We start from the raw sequence: 7500 nt of genomic DNA on the forward strand, positions 1-7500 counted from the left end.
TACTCCAACTCCATGACAATTCTGAAGGCGACTGTTGACACTGCCGCTAAGCCCTCAAGATTACTCTACATCCGGGTGACCAAGGTAGCAGGGACTATTCATTCATTCATAAATTCCTCTGGCTGTTAATTCCGGTGGCAGTGTGAATTGGATACCACAGAGAACAGGTTCGGCACACGATTCTCTTGTACTACTGTATAAGGATGCGAAATTACAGCTATGGTGTTATGTGTGAAGGTATGAATATGCAGGTTCATAAAGCTATTATTATTATTATTATTATTATTATTATTATTATTATTATTATTAACCAAACAAAAACTTCTTTCAGTTTTCTTCTGAAGATTGAAAAAGAAACCCACAAAATCACTTTGTAACTTGTTTACTTCTAAGTATTTACATTTAATTTTACTCTACACTCGAGTACTTTCAGGCCCTATCTGTGGCCCATTTTCAAGAGATGTTTGGGATGTCAGGCTGGGTCAAGGCCCAGCAGTCTTCTGGAACTTCGTTGTTGTTGTTGTTGTTTTTGATTAAGCTGACCTTGTATCAGCACGGGCTCTTGCTCACACAGCAGCCCGTAATAGACTTCTCGTTGAGCTGTCATTTATGTGATGGCTGTTCTGGTTTCCTTGAGAGTTGCCAATCCCCTTTTGTCGCTCTGATATCCTGAGCTGATGGTCAATGGGATTAACCCTTGTGGTAAGGGAGTGGTCACCAAAAGTCTGTTGGGCAGAAAACCTAATCTCCAGGTCAGCAGGGTCAATCTTAGCTTCTTTTAATATCAAAGCTCGGCTTATGGGATCTTCTGAGGTAAAACCTTTGTTTCCTTCTATTACTCTAATCTCTCTGATAAGTGCACCTTCTACTACCCACAGACAGGGCGTAAAAGTACTCGGGTGTGGAGTAAAAATAAAATAAAATAAAATTAAATTAAATTAACTGTAAAAACTTAGAAGTAAATAAGTTACAAAGTGATTTTGTGAGTTTTTTTTTCAATTATTATTATTATTATTATTATTATTATTATTATTATTATTATTATTACAAATATAAATATATGTACATTTACATAACTGTGGATTTGTTTCTCCATTATTTTTTTTGTCTATCACAAAGTCCTCCAATTCGACTGGGTGCTATTTATAGCTATTATTATTATTATTTTATTAAAAGTAATGGCTACTTCAGCAGCGTTACACTTGTAGAGATTCTTCTCTATTTTGCGAATAGCGGCTTTTTTCCTTGCTACTTAAACAGGCCAGTAGAGCGCCTATAGAGGTCATGGTAAAATACAGGGTCAAAATAGGTGTATATATTTGAATGTTACAGATAAACTATGACTCTCTCTCTTTCTTAAAACGAGCTTTCGTCTGGAGCTGCCAGACATCCTCGGGTTGGGAAGCTGAGGGTGGACTGATCTTGGTGTGGTGTCCGTCCTCCTTATATCTGTGGTTGACAGCAGGGGGGTCTGCCCCATGCTTGTCTCCTATTGGCTGGTGGCGGTGAGTCTTCGTTTTCATTGGTTGCCTTAGCCAGGTCTCAAGCCACTTTCTTCGAGCCGATGGTTGCGATGCTGCAGATCCTGCAGCCGTCTGGACCTCCTGAGCGGCGCTGTAACGTTGATGGGCGTTGCGCTACGCTGTGGGGGAAGACAACACCCCCGAACAAGGCACTCCTGCAGCCGTTACAGCGCCGCTCAGGAGGTCCAGATGGCTGCAGGATCTGCAGCATCGCAACCATTGGCTCGAAGAAAGTGGCTTGAGACCTGGCTAAGGCAACCAATGAAAACGAAGACTCACCGCCACCAGCCAATAGGAGACAAGAATGGGGCAGACCCCCTGCTGTCAACCACAGATATAAGGAGGATGGACACACCACACCAAAATCAGTCCACCCTCAGCTTCCCAGCCCGAGGATGTCTGGTAGCTTCAGACGAAAGCTCGCTTTAAGAGAGAGAGAGAGAGTGAGAGGAGAGAGAGAGAGAGAGAGAGAGAGAGAGAGAGAGAGAGAGAGAGAAAATCGTTAATGACTTTGATGACTATGGTATCATAGTTTATCTGTAAAATTCAAATATATACACCTATTTTGACCCTGTATTTCACCATGACCTCTATAGGCGCTCTATTAGCCTGTTTAAGTAGCAAGGAAAAAGCCGCTATTCGCAACATAGAAACGAATCTTTACAAGTGTAACGCTGCTGAAGTAGCCATTACTTTTAATAAAGTATGCTTGAGAGGGGGTCTACTTCCCATTATTATTATTATTATTATTATTATTATTATTATTGTTGTTGTTGTTGCTGTTGTTATATAAAAAATGCAAGTAAATTCTAAGACAAATACATAAATAAAAGCTGCCAAAAAAAACTAAAGAAAAAAAAAACGCTTAAAAAGGGCACATATGAGGTATTACAATAACAATGATTAAATAAAAAAAAATCTAACCAACCCTGGCAAAGATTGGATTTGTTTTCATAAACATAAAACACCTGTCGTTAAAAGTCAAACAGTAACACCAAAAGACTCCGGGGGCACACAAAGGGTAAAGAGCCAACGATCGAAACCTACAAACACGCTCGCACACAAACAACAAAGTTAGAGGCCGCACTGGAAGTTGAACCCGATAGAAACTTCGTTTAGTCTGTTATCAGAGGGCATGAAGCCCCCCGGATTATTAATCTCAACAAGATCAGGAACTGAACTGCTGCTGCCCTGAAGAAGGGGGTGTCCCCAAGGCAACGCCGATGTATAGGCTTACTGAAGGACGGGGCTATCGATCATGCATGGGTGTTTGTTTGTACTACTGATTACATGTTCATAAGGCTCTCGTAGTTTCTGCTTTAGGGGATATATATATATATATATATATATATATATATATATATATATATATATAGAGAGAGAGAGAGAGAGAGAGAGAGAGAGAGAGAGAGAGAGAGAGAGAGAGAGAGAGAGAGAGCAAAACCAGTCTCTTTAAGGGGAAAAGTGATATTGCTGAAATATAATAGGTACTTCTATCTCTCTCTCTCTCTCTCTCTCTCTCTCTCTCAATCTCAAACCAATGCACACAGATATATTTATATATATTAATATATATATATATATATATAATTTTTTTATATAATACGTTTATGTGACAACGACATAAGTGATACAACGGAGAGCAAAATCCTTCGCCTTTACCCCAATACATTTGCAAGCAAACTACTGGATATCAAACTACAGATCATTAGAATAAGAGGCAGAGCCTTATATAACGCAATTATATTTTGGATACTTGCTACAGTATAAAGGTGTGCAAATATTTCACTGTTTGTTTGCTTATTCTATTAGCTCCAAGATCAAATCTTTTCATAAAATAAGACTGTAAAACACTTGCGTGTAAGAAACTGCCCACACCAGTGTGACAGCACTGATCATAAAATCCTATGTAAAGGTTTTAACTCATTTCATTCTGGCCAAAGAAGATGGGAATTGAACTGAATATAGAATTTAGGTCACAGGCCAAGCACTGAGACCTATGAGGTCAATCAGCCCTGAAACGGAAATTGACAGTAAAAGGCTTGAAAGGTCTAATCTCGCAGTTGCAGAGTCATTTGTTAGGAGAGGGTGGAAAGTAATTGGGAAGACAGAACATATGAGAGAGGTACAGTAAAAGGAACGAAAGAGGTTGCAACTAGGGACCGAAGGCACGCTGCAAAGAACCTTAACTAACGAATTTAATGTCAGAATAAATTATCATAAGTATACATTTAAAACGGGCCAAACCAATAATGCACGTTTTTGGCACCACCTCAGTTAAAAAGAACATAGAACTGATTAGTTTCACAGACGTATTATAATCATAAATGTAAATTCCTTGTTACTGTCCTTTGCCTCTCCTTATTTCGTCCAGTACCAGAATCAATCCTAGCCAACTGTAACCCACCTGATGAGCAGCTACTACCTCAAATGCAGTTATTTTTGTTCCACTTTGCTCATTGTTTGTAAAATCGAGTCTACTTTGTAATCTTTTGTTCCACAGTATGTAGTTTGTTCGACACTGCCTTAGAACAATGACGAAAGATCTTGCGTTGTTTCACTTTCTTGTCGGTATACACTCCATTTTTTTCTTATTTCATACCATGTTGTTGTACCGGTGATGAAAGTTTTATACACACACACACATACACACAAACACACACACACACACACCACACACACATATATATATATATATATATATATATATATATATATATATACTACACATACATACATACATACATATATATCATTATAATCACTCTAGCAAGTCTCTTAAAGAATATATTGTAAATTCTAGCCAAATGACTTTTGAAGGCCGTCTCCTACCTTGATCGATATTTGTGACTTCTAATAATATTGCATCAGTCCTTAGTCAATGCCTTGGAAATAAAGTCGAAACCGGTCAGCCGTAAAAGGAGGTCTCTAAATCTTTCACCTCTGATAATGTGATATATATATCATATATAGATATATAATAATATATATATAGATATATATATATATATTATATTATATATATTTATTTATATATATATATATATATATATATAATGAGAGGTAGATTCGCCCTTACAAAATATACTCTGGCGACACAAAGTTCCTCGCTAGACGAGTGGTTTTTGCGCTCGGCTCCCAATCCGGTGGTCCGAAGTTCGAATCCCGACTCGGCCAACGCGGAATCGGAGAAATTTATTTCTGGTGATAGAAATTCATTTCTCGATACAGTGTGGTTCGGATCCCACAATAAGCTGTAGGTCCCGTTGCTAGGTGACCAATTGGTTCCTAGCCACGTAAAAAAATATCTAATCCTTCGGGCCAGCCCTAGGAGAACTGTTCATCAGCTCAGTGGTCTGGTAAAACTAAGATATACTTATTTTTGACACAATTTCACATCCACTACGAACAGTCTTACCTTCAGGCTTTAGGTTTACATCCATAATTCTGTGAGTCTCTCTCCGAAGAAGATGAAGAAGAAGAAGCAATACCACACTACAACCAGATTCCTCAACCTCGCAACGCCACAAGAAACCTTCAATAACGCAATACACGACTCGACCACTTGAAGGACCAGACTGTTAAAGTCTCAACAAGCAAGGTATCAGTCCACATCTCCTGTGACGCCCATCTCCCCCCCCCCCCCCCCCCCCCCCCCCCCCCCCCTCTCCCCCCCCCCCCCACCCCCCCCCCCCCCCCCACCCCCCCCCCCCCCCCCCCCCCCCCCCCCCCTCTTACCCGCCCACTCCCACAATCCACTTCCTCTCTCTCTCTCTCTCTCTCTCTCTCTCTCTCTCTCTCTCTCTCTCCCGGAGGCTGGGGCATCAACAGCAGTTTCTGTTTCCATCTCTATAACACGAAGGAGTGGAACGTCAATCTCCGACATGTGAGGACGGTAAAAAAAGGTCTTCGGTGGTCTTGGGTGGGTGGGTTGTGGGAAGGGGAGGGGGGGGGGTCGGATTCTAGGGCAGGGAGGCGGGGTAGGGGGGATATATAAGGAGCAGAGATGGGGCGTGGGTTGGAGGCACTGGATATAATGTAACTGCTTCTATATGTCAAAACGCGTCTGGTAATAAATAAATAAATAAACTCGGTCAATCTGATTCTTTCACACGGTATGGGGGAAAATATGATGATGATGATAACGACTATTATTATTATTATTACTATTATTATTATTTATTATTATTATTATTATTATTATTATTATGCACTGACTCGAAATTCAAGCTTCCCGAAGAATACGGTGTTCATCTGAAAGGACTATCAGAAGGTAATTAAAAATACAGAAAGATGAAGAAGAGAATCGATAATAGAAGAAGAGACAGGTAATACAGAAGAAGAAATAGGGAAAATGATAAGTGATGCGAAATTATTATCAGCAATGAAAGCGAATCAATTCAGATATTACATTGATTCGCACATAACGACATAACCAAGATTAGGGTAGTATAAAGCGCATATTGAAGACTCGACAAGTTTTTTCATCCGTGTGGTCAGGATAATGCAAAATCGATTCCGATATTAATTGAATTATCAATCGAAACATACCATACATTCGTCTACATGATAAGTTAAAAAATGCGCCGAGGTTTCCTCAGCGCAATCGAGATTCCCGTCGTCGTATAATCAGGGCCACCAAAACTAGTATATCTAACTTTCGGTGGTCTCGGCATAATGCTGTATGATCCCCGGCGAATGAAACTTTAATCACAGCCCGGTGGTGGCCTAGCCTATGTCGTTGCCAGACGCACGATTATGGCTAACTTTAAGCTTAAATACAATAGAAACTACTGGGGCTAGAGGGCTGCAATTAGGTAAGTTTGATGATTGGAGGGTGGATAATCACCACACCAATTTGCAGCCCTGTAACCTTAATGGTTTTTAAGATCTGAGGGCGGACAGAAAAAAGTGAGGATGGACAGACAAAGCCGTCATAATAGTTTTCTTTTCAGAAAACTAAAAATGGTCGTTATCTGCGTGAGAAGGCCGCCTATTACGTTGTCCTTTAATGAAAAAGAGAACCAATAAATAAAAATGTAGAAAGACCGCCAAATTACAATAATCATTGGCGAAGATCAAAAATAAGTGAAAATAAATAATAACTACAAAAATTACAAATGTGTAGCCTACATATACAAAATTTGTCGTAGAGAAAAAATTAAAATATATATTATGGAAATTATAAATAAGAGCATAAACAAATGGCGAACAGTAAAAAAATGAAAATATCATAAAAATTACAAATATGTACATAAACAAATAACGAAGAGGGAAAAAATGAAAATATAAACATTACAAATATGTGCATATACAAATGGCGAAGACTGAAAAAAATGAATATATCATAAAAATTACAAATATATGCATAAACAAATGGCGAAGAGAAATAACTAAAACATATAAATATGACTCTTTGCTTTCATGCTTTCGGTACGAATAACCAATTGACGGATATAATCTCTAATTGAATTATTCCGTCGTTCTAAAAATAAAAGAAAAAACGAAAAATAAAATTATTGTTATTTTTGCTTATATTTTTAATATTTTTACTTTTGTTGTTTTTATTTTTATTTATACTATTTTAATTTTTATAATTAATATTTTATTTGTATTTTTATCATTATTATTATTATCATTATTATTATTATTATTATTATTGCAAAGGCTCCGTTACGGTTTTAACTTTGAAAATAAATGTGAGTATATCTCTGTATGAAAGGGATTATTTCCCTTTCTTGTCTGATCATTCTTTGTGATCCCTTCTTCCACTTCCTTTTATTCTCAGTTTCCCCTTCCATCTCTTTTATCTCCTCACAAAACTGACACGCATTCAGGCGAGCCTTTCAACACCTGATATTAAAGGATGCTGCCTCCTGAATCCTGCATAACAGGATTACATCTCTAAGCGGCGCTAATGAAGTCTCTCTTATGCATTCCACGGTTATGATTCTCATGGTTCAACATTTTCGCTTAC

The 7500-nt window shown here is 38.4% G+C and overlaps 1 protein-coding gene across 7 annotated transcripts in view; it reads right to left on the minus strand.

The window, feature by feature from the left end:
• The window catches only part of LOC135197013 (G-protein-signaling modulator 2-like), a 533720-nt gene that overhangs the window by 322748 nt on the left and 203472 nt on the right, over positions 1-7500 (minus strand). Inside the window, exon 1 of one of the 7 annotated variants that reach the window (XM_064223916.1) lies at positions 4942-5076. The exons of the other annotated variants lie outside the window; for them this stretch is intronic. The gene's annotated coding sequence lies outside the window, so the exon portion shown is untranslated. Of the gene's footprint in view, positions 1-4941; positions 5077-7500 lie in introns of those variants that run through there. 7 annotated transcript variants of the gene reach the window in all.

The sequence above is a fragment of the Macrobrachium nipponense genome, chromosome 18 (assembly GCF_015104395.2).
Source record: "Macrobrachium nipponense isolate FS-2020 chromosome 18, ASM1510439v2, whole genome shotgun sequence".
Lineage (NCBI taxonomy): Eukaryota > Metazoa > Arthropoda > Malacostraca > Decapoda > Palaemonidae > Macrobrachium > Macrobrachium nipponense.